Source organism: Cololabis saira, chromosome 3 (assembly GCF_033807715.1).
Source record: "Cololabis saira isolate AMF1-May2022 chromosome 3, fColSai1.1, whole genome shotgun sequence".
NCBI lineage: Eukaryota > Metazoa > Chordata > Actinopteri > Beloniformes > Belonidae > Cololabis > Cololabis saira.
Genome location: NC_084589.1, coordinates 49,213,422 through 49,230,214, shown reverse-complemented (window position 1 = coordinate 49,230,214; position 16,793 = coordinate 49,213,422). Strand labels below are relative to the sequence as shown.

Genomic DNA, 16,793 nt, shown 5'->3' with positions numbered 1-16,793 from the left:
GATGCCTTGATTAGAAAATATGCACACACCCCTGTCTTTGCTTAAATTGTGTGCATGTGTGTGCGTGTCTGTGTGGGTGTGCGAGTGCATATATGTATATATCATTGTTCTACAGGCCAAAGATCTCCTTAATTTTAATTAACGTTTTTTGTTACCCTGACAAGACAGCGATCGTCAGAATGGCTCAGATTGTTGGTTTCATATGCCTCCATGCGGGACTCTGGCCCGGGTTGAGTGACTGAGTCAATTCAGAAAATGGGACTTTATGTCGTAATTTTTTTTTTTTTTTTTTTTTTTTTTTTTTTTTTTTTAATTATATTTTTATTTATTTTATTTATTTATTTATTTATTTATTTTTTTCTCTCTTCTAACTATCAATGGGAACAACACCGTTTAAAATTGAAGGCCTAATCATTTCTCTGGTATGATGACTTGATTAGAAAATATGCACACACCCCTGTCTTTGCTTAAATTGTGTGCATGTGTGTGCGTGTCTGTGTGGGTGTGCGAGTACATATATGTATATATCATTGTTCTATAGGCCAAAGATCTCCTTAATTTAATTAACGTTTGTTGTTACCCTGACAAGACAGCGTTCGTCAGAATGGCTCAGATTGTTGGTTTCATATGCCTCATATTTTATTTTATTTATTTTTTTTAAGGTTTTAACTCTGCAGGAGCTCATTTTGTTTTCGTTTTTGTATCTAGCTTTACAGTCAAAAGCATCTCCTTTCGAGAATGGCTTCCTTTGAAGCCAGCACGGCTGTTTCCATCGTTTGGGGATGGGATCATCTAATGTGCGTTGGGTGGGTGGGCGGGGGTTATGGGATGTTGGCTTTTTGTCTCTGTAGGTATGTATATACTCCTGAGTTTTGTTTGTTTTGGTTTTCCCTTTTACCTTTTTTCCTTATATCTCCTCTGGTGGTGGGTGAGTCGGTCTTATTTTCTCTCAGAGAATGCCTATGAGCGATCGTAATCTGCACAAGCCTGATACTGGAGCAAACATTACATTCACTAGCTGGAATGTTAAAGGTGTGAATAATCCAATTAAGCGATCAAAGATTTTTTCACATTTGAAACGCTTGGACACTGACATTGCTTTCCTTCAGGAAACTCATTTGCGAAATAAAGATCATTTCAGACTCAAACGAGCTTGGGTGGGTGATATTTTTCATTCAAATTTTGATTCTAGGTCTAGAGGAGTAGCAATTTTGATCAACAAAAGAGTCAATTTCTCCGTCTCCAGGACAATATCTGATAAGAATGGTAGATATCTTATTGTTGCGGGCACTCTATACTGTAACCCTGTACTGTTGGTGAATATATATGCCCCTAATTTTGATGACCCCAATTTTACGGATAGGCTGTTTGGCAACCTCCCTTTCTTAAATACGCATATTACAATACTGGGCGGTGATCTGAATTGTGTTATTAATCCTTCTTTGGACCGTTCGAATCCTCGTACTTTGACTCAATCCTCTATGTCAAAATCTATTACCGATTTTACAGTCAAGAACGGGCTTGTTGATCCGTGGAGGTTCTCACACCCTGGAGATAAGGAATTCTCTTTTTTTTCTCAAGTACATCAGTCATATTCACGTATTGACTATTTTTTTGTTGATGGCTCTCTTCTCCCCAAAGTTACTTCTGTCGTATACCACCCAATTGTTATTTCGGATCACGCCCCTCTAACTTTGAATATAACATGGTCTGAGCGCCCCCGTTTTTCTTCTCCCTGGAGGTTTAATCCATTGCTTTTATCCGACGATGCATTTAATGTTTCTATATCTGCTTCAATAGACGATTTCATTGCATTAAACAAAACAGACTCTACTAGTTTTTCGCTAGTATGGGAATCACTCAAAGCATATTTGCGAGGACAGATTATCTCTTATTCAGCATACGCCAGTAAAATCCGCAGGGCTAAATTACAGGAGCTCACATCTAAAATTCAGGACACAGACAGACTAAACTCAGTCAACCCAAGTCCGAGTTTACTGAAACAACGGCTTGATTTGCAGTCAAAATTCGATCTTATAGCGACAGCCGATTCTGAACGGCTCCTATTACGCGCTCATGCCAACTATTATGAACACGGCGATAAACCAAGCAGGTTATTAGCTCACCAATTAAAAAGGCAAGCAACGTCGAGACTGATTCCCAGCATTAGAGATTCTAATGGCACACTTACCACCGATCCAATCGCCATCAACACAATTTTTAAGTCATACTACTCCTCTCTCTATGAGTCAGAATCTCCACTTGACACAGCAGAAATGACCTCCTTTCTTGATAATATCACTGTCCCTACTATTAATTTGGATGTGGCTAATGGCCTCGATGCTCCTTTCAGCTTGCAAGAAATTGCTGCCGCCATTGAAGCTACGCAAAGCAACAAGGCCCCTGGTCCCGATGGGTTCGGAGCTGAGTTTTTCAAAAAATTCAAAGACAAATTAGCCCCCCTTTTACTTTCAATGTACAATGAGTCCCTCGATCATGGCTCATTGCCTCCCTCTTTAATGCAGGCGTCCATTGCCCTCCTTTTGAAGAAGGACAAGGACCCTGAATCATGCACTTCTTACAGGCCCTTGTCTTTACTGAATGTGGATGTCAAAATTTTAGCCAAAGCACTAGCAATTCGTCTTGATAAGATCCTTCCTAGCATCATATCTGAGGAGCAGAATGGTTTCATCAAGGGACGCCAGCTCTTTTATAATGTTCGTACACTTCTTAATGTGATTCTCTCTAAAGATTCTTCTCCACTCCCTGAAGTTGTTATCGCAATTGATGCTGAAAAAGCGTTTGATCGTGTCGAATTTAACTATCTTTTTGCAACACTTCATAAATTCGGATTTGGACACAGGTTTATATCGTGGATTAGACTTCTTTACACTTCCCCTCAGGCCAGCATTCACACCAATGACAACTACTCCACTTATTTTACATTATCACGTGGCACAAGACAGGGCTGCCCTCTCTCCCCTTTGCTATTCGCTCTATCCGTCGAACCACTTTCAATTGCTCTAAGAACTCTTCCTCTATTTCGCGGAGTCTCTAGGTCCAATGTGGAACTCAAATTGTCACTTTATGCAGACGACCTCCTTTTATATGTATCTGACCCTTTAACCAGCATTGCACCAATATTATCTCTGTTGAAGAATTATGGATCCTTCTCCGGCTATAAGGTCAATCTTAACAAGTGTGAATGCTTCCCCATAAGCTCCTCTGCTTTACAACTCAAACAATCTGATATCCCCTTTAAACTCAGCCCGTCGGGCTTTAGATACTTAGGGATTAATGTGACCCGCACTCTGCCCTCTCTTTTCACCGCAAATTTTTCCTCACTGGTAACTCAAGTGAAGGCGGACTTACAGAGGTGGAACTCCCTACCACTGTCGCTGATAGGAAGAATTAACACAGTGAAAATGACTGTATTGCCTAAATTTCTTTTTTTGTTCCAATGCACTCCTTTATTTCTACCAAAATCTTTTTTTAAATCACTTGACCAAATTGTTTCCAACTTTTTATGGGCCGGTAAGACACCCAGAGTGAGGTATTCGCTTCTCCAAAAATTTAAATTTAATGGGGGTCTAGCACTACCAAACTTTATGCTTTACTATTGGTCAGCGCATATTCACAAACTAATTTATTGGCTTCAGTCTCCTGAGTTATTATGGTGCAGATTGGAGGCTCAGTCACTCTCTTCATCCTCTGTAACGGCCCTACTCTCCTCCTCTTTACCATTGAATCCCTCTAAGTTTACAAATAGCCCTGTGGTGCTTTCCTCCCTTAAGATTTGGTCACAGTTTAGGCGCCACTTTAAATTTGCTTCTCCATCCATCTATACACCTGTTACTAAGAATCATCTGTTCCCTCCATCACTAATAGACACCACTTTTATGATTTGGTACAACCGGGGCATTAAGCACTTCAGGGATCTATATAAGGATGGTATCTTTTCCACATTCTCAGATCTGAGGTCAAAGTTCAATTTGCCTGCCTCCCATTTGTTTCGCTACTTCCAGCTTCGACACTGCGCCTCTGCTTTGTTTCCATGCTTCCCTTCCCTTCCTGCGAACCAACCGTGGGATGATCTTCTAACTATGAAACTTAGTCAAAAGTCTCTGATATCTAAGATATATGCACTGTGTATGACATTTGATGATCATTCTGTAGATAAAGCTCGGGAGGGTTGGGGACGAGAGTTGGGCCTTGACTTCACAGGGGAGCTGTGGGATAAAGCTATCCGTAGCATACGATCTAGCACGCCTTGCGCTAGACTAGAACTTATTCAATTTAAGGTGCTGCATAGAGCCCACCTATCAAAATCCCGATTATCGGAAATATATCCGAATGTTGCAGACTTATGCGACAGATGCCAGGGTTCTCCCTGCAATTTAAGTCATATGTTTTTCTCCTGTCCTAGGTTACAGAAATTTTGGAGTGATTATTCTGTGATCATGTCTAAAGTTCTGGGTAAAAAAGTTGTTATGGCCCCTCTCTTAGCAATATTCGGACTCTCTGTTGACTCCTCACATATCAGCCACACACAGTCAGAAGTATTGGCTTTCACATCCCTTTTAGCAAGACGTCGTATCTTACTTTTATGGAAATCCCCCAGGTCCCCGTCTATTTCTATTTGGCTTAGTGATGTTATGTTTTTTCTTAAATTGGAGAAGGTGAGATACTCGGTAAAAGGCAACTCAGCTAAATTCATTCGCAAATGGCAATCGTTCATAGACCACTTTACCGCGTTGAAGACTCTACCCACCGACTGACCCCCCCCCCCTCCCTTAATTTTCTTTTCATCTCCTTAATTTGTTTTTTTTATGTTTTATTTATTTCCAGTTTCATTTCTTGCTCATCTGTTTATTTATTTTTTAACGCTACAGAGACTCTGTTCCTTTGTTAGGTTTTGTGTGTTTAAAAAAAAAAAAAAAAAAAAGGAGACAATGTATAATGCGTCTGTTTGACTACACGTTTCCATGTTTTAAGTGTATGTTGTTTCTTATAAAAAGATCAATAAAAAAAATAAATAAATAAATAAATAAGCAACTTGACTGCTTTCAGAAGTAGGTGGTTATGAGAAGGAATTACATTGAACATAAAGAACCTAAGACACTGTAAATATGCTTGAAACCATATTATTATTAAATACACCAAAATAAAATAAACAGCAACAGTTGAGAAAAATCAAAACCCCAAAGTGACTCAGTCAGTCATTGGTCAGTTCATAGTTCATAGTTCATATGCTCCCCGGGTTTAGCTCTCTTGGCGAGCTGGTGAGTGTAGAAGAGTGGGTAACACACTTTTTTTGTAGTGCAGTGGCACAACCACATTTTAACACTGGGTTACATCTGCCTTTCATGGTGGATTCAGACTCTGGACCAAACGCTTATTTGATACTTTAAGTTTAATCGTTTATTTTGTAAAAAAGATGCAGATCACAGTGGCTCCGTGTAAGAGGATGTTCATATAGGAGTTCATTATGCAGTTAGATTGTTTATATATATATATAATATATATATATAACTCCATCTTATCTGATTTTTGTAACTCCCATAACATACTGCCGGTAGATATATGGCATCTTAAAAATCGAGGATTGATTTCTGGTTAATTTCGGACTTGTTTTTGGCCTCTGTTTCTTATTGCTCTATTTCCGCTGCTCCACTCACAGATCACTCTATCATCAAGCTAAATTTGGGACCCCCTGGTGTCCATCAGTGCGGTCCCGCCAGCCGTCATTCGTACTTCCGTGGTCAAATCAGCCGCTCCTAAATGTTCCTGTGCTCCTATTTCAGCCTTTACGGTAAATTAATGAACTAGGGTTGTGAATCTCAGCTTTCAGGACGATCCGATACGCATCTCGATGCACTGCCAGCGATCCGATACTTTAGCGATAATCTGAATTTTCTGGCGATACGATGCGATACGATTCTCCCTCTTCCCGATGCGATTATATACGATAACCTTTTAGTTCAAATCAATGCGATACGATGCGATATGATGTGATTGATTGCGATACGATGCGATTCAACATGATACGAAAAAGCAAAGGTATTTACATTTTTAAAAAAAAGATTCGATGCAGTATGTTACTCCAAAAAGAATTTGGTTTATTCCTTCAAAGACAGACTACTCTCACTGAGTGTCATATGCAATGTTCATAAAACAAAATACAATGAAATAAAATGTAAACAATATAGCAGTCACAGACTCACTGCTGCCGTAGTGTAAAGAGACTACTCTCACTGAGTGTCATATGCAATGTTCATAAAACAAAATACAATGAAATAAAATGTAAACAATATAGCAGTCACAGACTTACTGCTGCCGTAGTGTAAAGAGACTACTCTCACTGAGTGTCTTGTATGCAAAGTCCATAAGACAAAAAATAAAAAAATACAATTATCTTTCTGTAAATGCTACTCTCACTATCAACACCTCAATTTGTGATTTATTTCATATGGCTTTTCTTAAGGTTTTTTTTCAGGAAGATTAGTTGGTCCACATGTTCAGGGAGAAGCCGACTGCGCTCTGCTGTTATAATGTCCCCTGCTGTGCTGAACACTCGTTCAGAGGGGACACTTGTTGCAGGGATGGACAAATAGCTCCTGGCCAATTTTGAAAGCAGTGGAAGATCCACTTGGTCTTTCCACCACTGCAACACATCACCATTGACACCTAACCCATCCCTCCCCCTGTATTTTGATATTTCCTCCTTAGCTCTCTCTCTGATGGTCTTCTCTGGTGCTCTAGGAGTGAGGAACGTTCCAAGCAACAGGTCCAAGGCTGACTTCTTCTTTGGAGGCTCTGGCTCACCTAGGGTAGACAAGACAAGATAAAAGAGACATGAGTTACACAACATGTCTACAATAATATATACAGTATAACAAAAGAAAACTAAACAATATACTGGTTAAGTATGATACAATAATCGCAATTAAACAATAGCACAGGCTCACAACTCACTTTTTAATGCTCCAAATATATTTATTCATATGCAGCAGGCTGCGTGAGCCTGTTATTATTATTATTATTATTATTATTATTTATTTTTTACAATATCACACCCATTTTCAGCATAAGGTCTGCATTACAAGATCATCATCACACCTACTGTATGTTCAAATCAACACAACATTATAAGAAAAAAAACATAACTAGGAGTCCCAAAACAAATCCTCCTCCTCGATCTCCTCCTCGATCTCCTCCTCCGGCTCCCGTGTCCTCCTCCCCGTGGCGTCCCATCACCTTCTGCGTCTGCCTGGCCATCATCCAGCATACCATCAGCCCTTGCCTGACAATAATCAGCAGAGCAGAGATAAGCTATTATTATTTTAGTACATTTGTGTTGAAAACTAGCACAAGTGCTATATGCCTATATTTTAAGCAATGGATCGGTTATTGGGCAAAGCAGAAATAAATATCATTAGAATACTATAAACTGAAACTGAAACACCTTAAGTGAGACAGAGAAAATAAGAGTGAGACTAACTGCTAAATACTGAGAATAATATATTTCTTACCATATCCTCCACTTCTTCTGCTATCCTCAGGAATATCACGTCCTTTGCAGTGTTGTCCACAAAGTTCAGCTCTTTGAAGCGGGGATCAAGCGCTGAGGCGTTGTCGAGGAAGTCTTGGATGTAGTTGTAACGGGAGTCAAAGTCATTTCTGAACTGGTCTTTCATCTTGCCAATGACTGATAGATCACTGTGCTTTGCTCCAAAGTCTGACCGTAGTTTGGCCAACATTGGGGCAACGATGGAGAGAGTGGGGGTCTTCTCCTCACTGAGGAGCTTAGTTGCCAATTTCAGGGGGGACATCAGTTTGACAATTTCTGGGACAACTTTCATTTCCTCATCTGTGAGGGAAGGCAGTGGTTCTCCCCTTGGCTTGATTTTCCTCAACACCAGTGTCACAGCAGTCTTCTGTTCCCAATAACGCTCCAACATCTCAAGGGAACTATTCCACCTTGTGGAAACATCATGGATTAGCTTGTGTTTGTCGAGGGCCAAGCTGTGCTGCTGGTCACGGAGAGCAGATCAGATCAGATGCTTTGGAGCTTTTGTGAAAGAATGTTACCACCCTCCTTATTTTCACCAGGATAGGTATAACCTCTTGTACCTTGAATGCCTTTTGCGAGAACAAATTAAGTGTGTGTGCTATGCATCGCACATGGGGCTTCATTTCTGCACCTGACCCAGCCAGTATCATGTTGCTTGCATTGTCTGTGACCAACGCAGGCTTCTTGTCGCCAATCATCCACTCTCGGGTAACTTCACGTAGCACCTCTGCAAGGTTTGATCCTGTGTGAGCCTCACGGAACACTCTAGTCTGGAGAACGACGTTTCTCATCTCCCACTCCATGTCAATGTGGTGTGCTGTCACAGTTATATAGGAGTCAGTAGCACAAGACGTCCATCCATCCACTGTAAGTGCAACTCTTTGGGCACTCGTCAGCGACACAACAATATCTCTTCTCACTTTGATGTATAGATCGGGGATGTGTGTGTCAGTGAACACAGACCTGTCAGGTATTTGGTACCTCGGTTCCAATACATGCATGAGCTGTCTGAAGCCCTTGTTTTCCACCACACTATAAGGCTGGATGTCTTTGCCTATGAAATATGCGACGGCCTTAGTTATAGCCATAGCGCGGGCAGAGCTTGGTGCAAGAGGACTCTCATAATACGACGTGACACTTTTCTGATCCTGACCTGTTTTGCTTGTACTCGAAGAGTCAGGGGAAGCGGCGGCAGACTTATTGGTGATGTGATGCATTCTTTGTAAGTGGGTCTGCATGTTTGTTGTGCTGCTCGTGTACGGCTTCACAACGCGGCATGCTTTGCAAACGACGTTCGTCTTGTCCAGCTTCCCGTCTTTCTTGTAAAATCCGTAGTGTTTCCAAACATAGGATTTAAAGTGTGCAGGTGCGCTAAATATAGTCTCTTCGCTGCTTTTTTCGCGGACTTCCATGTTTGTTTTGGGTTGTTTTGGGTTGTTTTGGGTTGTTTTGGGTTGTTTTGTATGCGCCTCACGGCTTCCGTCCGTGTTCAAAAAAAAAAAGCGAAATAATAATGGTGCATTCAATGAGCCTGGGAAACACGAAACAGGCTGAAAGTTAACATGTAAAAAACAATGCTTGTACCGGATTTAGCGCAATTTACTATCAGATTTGACCGATGCAAGCAATCCATCGAGATGCATCTAGATTTCACCCGTCAAATGCACCGACACGCAGTGAATGAGCCGATGCACTCGCATCTTGCACGTAGCCGTCGATGCATCGATGAATATCGGATATCTCCAGCACCCTTAGAATGAACGCGGCTCAGAAACGGAAAGATATGAAGTTCTGAGTTTGAGATAATGCAGATGTTTTTTTCATATACCCATACTTCCACTGTAATATTTACAAGCTCTTACTGTAAAAGAAAAGGATGAAACACTTTTCTTTTAGATCTAAACTTCAAACACCTTTTCTAAAAAGGCCAGTCTCATTTTTCGCTTAAGCTTCTGTGTTGCAGAGACTATAAAAATGAATTCTCCCATAATTTCACCCAATACCTCATATACCTCTCTTCATAACTACAGGCACAGTGAATTTCAAACAATTTTACTGTACAAATATTAAAAAGAAAACTCCCGCACACCTTCTTCTCACCGTACTCGTGTTTATTGGGCCAACGTTTCAGTCATAGACCTTTTTCAAGGCATCAAACAGATCGGAACAAAAGCTTGTCTATTATAGGCTGGTAGGACTATGTGGTCCAATCAGGCACCGCCACACAAACACCTGAGCATCTTCAAACAAGGTCACTTACCGAAATACAGTCAGTAAGCATCACCAAAAACCAGGGAAAAGAGACAACACCCATAAAGTGCATGCATGAAATACATCAATCAATGACCATCAAATCCAAAGGTATAATCATTAGAAAGGGAGGATGATTATACCTGTAAAGTGTCAATCTTAGCTAGCAATCAATTTAAAATATTTACAATGAGGGAAGAGAGTCACACAGCAGAAATCCCATCTAAGTGTTCTGATCTTATACAGTATAACAAATAGGGAGGATGAATGTACTGTAAAAACACAAAGTACATCAAAACTTATAAGGAGAACATCTTAGAATAAATAGGAGTCAGGCCCAGTCTCCTAATCCACCCCTTCCCTGGAGAAAGGAAGGGAAAGGAGAACTGGTCAAATTCAACTCTCAAAATGTTTAAAGATACTTAAAAGAGGTGAGTATATATGTGTGTGTATATGTATATATATATATATATATATATATATATATATATATATATATATATATATATATATATATATTACACACACACACACACACAAGTTATACATATAGATACTGGCTATCGTTATTGTGGGGAAGTGTGAGGAAGGAAACTACACATGATAAAAAACCAAATCATAACAACACTCAAAGGCAGTTCATCATTCAATCCCTTCGGTGCCAGTGTTTGCAAAGTAAAAATCCAGAAGAGCTCTCAACGTTTTAGCAGCAAGTCCAGATTCCCACCCCTCCGTGGAAGGCTGACTTTTTCAAGTCCACAAAAACGTAAAGTTGAGATATCATGTTTGTTCTCGTTGAAATGAACAGCCACAGGATAGTTAATGTCTTTTCTCCATATGGAGCTTTTGGGTGCGTCCCAATACTCCCCCTCGCCCTCCTTTTCTTCCCTAACCCTAAATTTTGCGCGTTCCCGTGAAGGTAGTGGTGTCCCAATTCCTCTTTTCACCTAGGGGGAGGGGGCATAACGAGGGCTAGGGGCTGAGAATAGCCCCTTCAAATCGAGGGATTTCAGATGCTGACTTGGCGAGCGAGGGGGTATGAAGATTTCCCAGAATGCTTTTCGTCGTCATTTGCGGACTGAATCAAAAAAAAAAACATGGAGGACATTTCCTGTTTTTTTGGGAATAAAATCAATATTTTGAGTTAGTTTCTGCATAAAAATGCATTTTGATTACATTTCTCGGCGCAAACCGATATTTTACTTTCATAATATTCACTCAGTGAATGTACATCATCCCTTTTTTGTCCGTTGTTCGCTAAAATCGCGCCGGAATATGGTTACGTAAGCTACGTAAGCTACGCCGTAGGCTCCGTAAGCTACGCCGTAGGCTGCGTCTATTTAAAGCTCGCCCACCCGGGGAAAACATGCTTTACAGACTCGTCTCGATTTTGAGCAAGCAAGCATTTTTTCATTTTTTTGAGTCAAATGGCGAACCGCAAAGAGCAGGAGGATATTGAAACCACAAATGTAAGTATAATGTCCCATGGAATTAAAAAAATCACAGTGCTTTTGTATGTTTTAACAGTTTGAACAGTACATAGAAATACCACATTGTTTATTGTTTAACAGGGGGGGGGGGGGGGGGGGGGGGTTACGAAGTAATAACGTCGCTTGCTGCCTTGTTATCATAGTTCAAACTTTTTTTTTTTTTTTTTTTACGAGGACGTTTGTGCATTGCAGTAATCACATTTCATTCCAGGGACTCCGGATCAGGTCAGACACCTAATAAGCTTTAGGGCTACCAACGAGGAGAATTTTACTAAGAAGAACTATGCTGCTAAACCACTGTGGGAGTGAGTGATCTAGCTATGTGCTTGCAGAATATCTGTGATGGGGTCCTTAACCATGGTATAACTACTATTCATCACTGTTTTCTGTTACAGGAAACTCATCAAAGAGCTGGAACTGGAGGGAAAGGTGACCACAGCACAAATTGGCAAAAAATGGGGAAATCTTAATTTATTATTATTATTTATTAATAATCTTCTGTAAATTGTGTGTGTGTGTGTGTGTGTGTGCGCGCTCCGGGACAGACAGTGGGGAGGCCACAGCAGCCTCATGGCCTTTCTACGAAGAGATGCATGAGGTTTTGGGGTCCAGACCTTCAATCCAGCCTCCATGTTTGTTGGCCTCTTATGAAGATCCCACGCAAATACTCATGGTAAGTTTAGCAGTAAAAAAGCACAATCTTATTCCCCAGTCCTTCTTCCTATACTATAGCTAGCTTGTGCTACGACCGGTGGTTCCTCCTGATTGTGAGTGATACGACACTACAGTACCTGAAGATCTAACTGTTATTTTCTTTTCAGAACATAATCGACCCTCCATCCTCACCAGTGTCCTCTCTGACAAATTCAGAGGAAAGCACAGAGGTAATTTTTATTTATACAGTGATAATGAACCTGGTATGATGTTGTGGGTGTGTATGATAGTCCAGTCATGTGTGTAATCAACATGTGTATCCATCTTTTTTTTTATCTCAGAACACTTTGGAAGACGCCAGCACATCGGCCTCAAGCTCTGCCTCACCAGCTGGAAGAGGAAGCTGGAAGCTTCAGGCATCAGGTCCACTTTCCCCCCGATCCCCAAAAAAAGAAACTCTCTATGCAGGACTTCCTTCAAGCTGAGGCCGCCAAAGAAGACAGAAGATGTCAAAAGAATGAAGAACACATGGACAGGTTCCTGAAACTTTTAGAGAAAATGGTGGACCAGACACCTCATCAGCAGTAGCAGCACATACACTGCAATTTTTTTTTTTGTACATATTTCTGTGCAAATTTTTTTATATGGAACAGCACCTTTCTTTGTTTTGCGTACAATGTTTACTTTTTTTCTTTTTAAAAATGTTATTTGAATATAGCAAATAAAGCCTTTTTTACTGCGGATTCTCTCACTATCCTTATTTTACTATTGATCTTGTTGTACAGTTTATAATTTGAGACATTACCTTACTTTGAGAAACCCCAGAAGAGAAAACTGTTGTGAAACAAGTTTTATTAGACAATTTAAAAGTATTTCCAAGTGAGTAAAACCACACAAGTACAAAACTATATGAAGAACACATGGACAGGTTCCTGAACCTTTTAGAGAAAATGGTGGACAGGACACCTCATCAGCAGTAGCAGCACATACACTGCAAACTTTTTTTTTTGTAAATATTTCTGTGCACATTTTTTTATATGGAATATAAGTGCCATATTAACAGCGCTACAGCTGAAATTAAAACAGCTTTTGGCTCTCAGCTTCCTGATCAGGGTAGGGATGGAAACGAGGGGTAGGGGGAGAATTGGGACAGGCACCTGGGCCAAGTGCCCTAGATTTCAAGTGCCCTAAAATCTCCCCCTTCTTTTTTAGGGCTTAGGGAAGAAAAGAAGTGCGAGTGGAGAAAAGAAGGGCGAGTGAAGTAGAATTGGGATTGGCCCTTTGTGTTTACTTATCCTTTGTTTTAACTGTTTGGAAGTTTTTCTCACATATGCTAGACCGCAAGGGCAGCGTAGCATATGACATGTGTAGATGCGCAAGTAATCACCTCTTTGATGGAAAATGTTTTTATTAGAGTGGGGATGATAAACAGTCTCTGAGTAGGTGGCTTAGGTGTTTGGGTAGTATAGTCAGCGGGAACAAGCAGGTCTTTTAGAGTTTGTCTCTGTTTATATACAAAGAGGGGGGGCTCTTTAAAAGTGGGGGCCAATTCAGGGTCCGAGGTCAGGATGTGCCAGGATTTCTCAAATGTGGATTTCACAGAGTGATGCAGGTCACAGAGAACTTCCTTTCTTTCTTTTGGCTTTTTTGTAGCAGTTCTGAGCGTGATTTCTTCCGTGCCGCATCATACGCCCTCTGGATACAATCCATAGGATATCCCTGCTGGACAAATCTAGAGCTCATCTCTGATGCCTTGTCTATGAAATCCTCTGTACTGCTACAAATTCTCCGGAGTCTAAAAAACTGGCTTTTTGGTAGGCCTCTTTTAAGGGGAGGAGGATGAAAACTACTAGCCAATAAGAACGTATTTCCTTCGGTTTCTTTGCGGTAGAGTGAAGTGGATGAGGAGCCATTCTTTTGTTCAACCCACATATCTAGAAAATGAACTTTTTCACTACTATACTCCATTATAAATTGGAGGTTGCTGTCAAAGCTATTCAGTAAGGTAAAAAAGTCTTCCAGTTCATTAGCATCAGCTTTAAAGCAGCACAACGTAACTTTCAGCTTTTCTGAGTTTGTCGGCATCTTTTGGACAAAAGCGGTAATGCTTTACCAGAAAGATCACTACGTTTCCCATGAGCACCAGCGCGTACTGCCGGAAAACTCCTGTCCCGTCGCATGCATTTGTTTTGAGAGAAGACGGGACGCTTTTCTGTTTCACCAAGTGAACAGACGAACGCAAAAAAAAGATGTTAAACTGCTGGAAAGGAACTGGAATTTACCGGGATACCTTTTTTTTTTTTTTTTTTTTTAAGATTTTTTTTGGGCTCTAGTGGCCCTTTATTGAGATGCAGACTGGAAAGGGGTAGAGAGAGAGAACGGGGAAGACACGCAGCAAAGGTGCGCGGGCTGGATTCGAACCCGCGACCGCTGCAGGAGGACTGTAGCCTCAGTATATGAGCCGCTGGTTAACCCACTGCGCCACTGAGCGGCCCATTTACCGGGATACCTTAAACAAGGAAGCCAGGGAGCGGTATATGGAGAAAATAATGATTATTAACGGTCTTGATCCATATGAAATCCCTACTAAAGAATGGAGCTCCTCGTCGGAGCGCCACTCTTTAAAAGGATTTACTGCCGCAGTTCTGCACAACCCACATCTTACTACCTTGTTTAGGAGTGTTTGGCAGCTGCTTTGGTAAATGTTTGACTCGCCATGTGTTTCAATGAATTAGTATAATAGTACAACATACAGTACATGTTTTGTATCCCTCTTACGTCTCTTTTCTTTTTTTGACTGCTTTTGACGGCTCCGAGGCATGAGCAATATTCTTTTTTCCTCTGCAGCAAGAAATCAAATAGTTAATATTTTTTCCTCAACAAAATGAATCGCACCGCAGAGAGCTGGCCAACAACTGCGTTTAGCTGGAGAAGTGGGGAATAAAACCCGTTTGAATGATCCGACTCCGGTCTGTGAGTGTTTGTTTTGTGGTTTAATAAACCCGTGTTTTGATCCGACGCCCGTCTGTGTGCGTGTTTGTTTGTTTACCGAGGAACGTTATGTTTGGTCGTTACAGCCGCGATCCATCCGAGCCGACGACTCTTTTACTCTTTTAATTTGTTATCTCAGATAATTGGCCGGCCTCTGTGGTTCTGCCTCCGAGCAGGAAAGCAGTGAAAAGTTAAACCATTAGCGATCTTTTCTCCACGTCTGTTACATGTGGAGCTGCTGCAGCTACAACAGCAACGGGTTACCAGCTTCTGCGGAGCTGCGCTCCAAGCCCCACCCATTTTCGTCTCGACTACGAATCGGGAAGGAGGGGGAAGTGACGTATGCCGTAAAGCAGTCAAAGCCGTAAATATGTGTAGTTTTTTAGTGTGGCAGGGTTCCTACCATGCTCTTCAAAGTTACATAGTGCCAGTGAAGGTGATACAGACCCCTCCAGACCATGACAGAGGTGTCATTAAACCTGTTGGAAGTTGATGTACCATCACAATGACTCTGGAAATATGATATTAAGGTGGAAAAGTTACATAGTGCCGCTTTAATTAGACAGATGTCATCAATAAATCTGTACCATTTTAAGATTTTTGGCAAAAAAATATTTTGCTCAGGATTTTTCTCACAAGTTTTTTTTCAAAGTGACCCACGTATAGATTTGTGTAATTCGGAGTACAAATAGAGATGGTACCAGATACTTGTAAATAATATTCACTATTAAAGTTAAAGTAGTTTTTCTTCATGATTAAAGTAGCTAAGTCAACAATAAACGTACCTAGGGGCATGAGTAAGTCCTGCAAATAGAACTTTTAGACTTCTCTACCACCATCATGGGGAATATTAGTGTAGAGACTGGGGATGTCAAAGGTTACCAACAGTAGATCATCAGGAAGGTTAGTGAGGTTAAAGATCTTATTAATGAAATCCGTGGAGTCTCTAATATACGCTGGTAGTGTTTGGACACACGGTTTGATATAGTGATCCACAAACTCTGACAAAGGTGATAGTAAAGCGTTCATCTGGGCCACAATAGGGTGACCAGGAGGATTTGACAGGCTTTTGTGCACTTTGGGTAGTGTGTAAAAGACTGGACAAACGGGATGCTGACAATACAAGAATTCACAAGAATTCAGAATTGCTCAACCTGAAATGAAACAACTTTATTCTTCAACTGTCTCGATACCAACGCAGTAAAACAAGAGTACAGTCACAGTGCCGCCTAATGGTCACACAGAGTAATGCACTTGTTTTCAAATATACTACATAGATGAAGGGGAAGACCGAAGGTTCAGGACAAACTTTAAACCTCACAAATACAACCAAACAATCAACACTGGGAAGCACTTTTGACTTGTTAAAATCCTATCTTTTTGTCTCTTTTTGTAATTCCAGAACTCCCACAAGAAAATGTTTGTAAGGTGGAGGAGGACGGGGTTTTCAGTGACCAGCACCTGGATAACCTGGAGAGGAGCTGCAGCCCGGACCAGGAGGAACCAGGGCATCCACAGACTACAGAACTGGAGGAAGACTCCAGCGGTCAGGAGATGAAGCACGAGGACGTAGAGGTGGATGTCTCATTGGTCAATGTCGCTGATGTGAAAGTTGAAAATGATGAACCAGGACCAAACTGTGGCCAGCTGCTGTTGCACACTTCTCCTGAAGCTCAAAACAAAGATGAGGAAGGGACTGAAAGTTTACGCTCAGACTCCAGTAAAACTGCAGATCCGGAGCATATGAGACGACACGGTGACCGCGAAGATGCTGCTGTCCCGTCAGACAGCAACTGTAAATCAAAGCTGACCAGGACCCACACGGGGAAGAAGGC

The 16,793-nt window shown here is 41.1% G+C and overlaps 1 long non-coding RNA gene across 1 annotated transcript; it reads left to right on the top strand.

Annotated features, from left to right (window-relative positions):
- The first annotated feature begins 11,172 nt into the window (after positions 1 to 11,172).
- Positions 11,173 to 11,944, top strand: LOC133440476 (uncharacterized). Its single transcript, XR_009782346.1, has 3 exons — positions 11,173 to 11,292; positions 11,709 to 11,742; positions 11,859 to 11,944. It is a non-coding gene; the product is annotated as an uncharacterized LOC133440476 (long non-coding RNA).
- Positions 11,945 to 16,793: the final 4,849 nt, after the last annotated feature.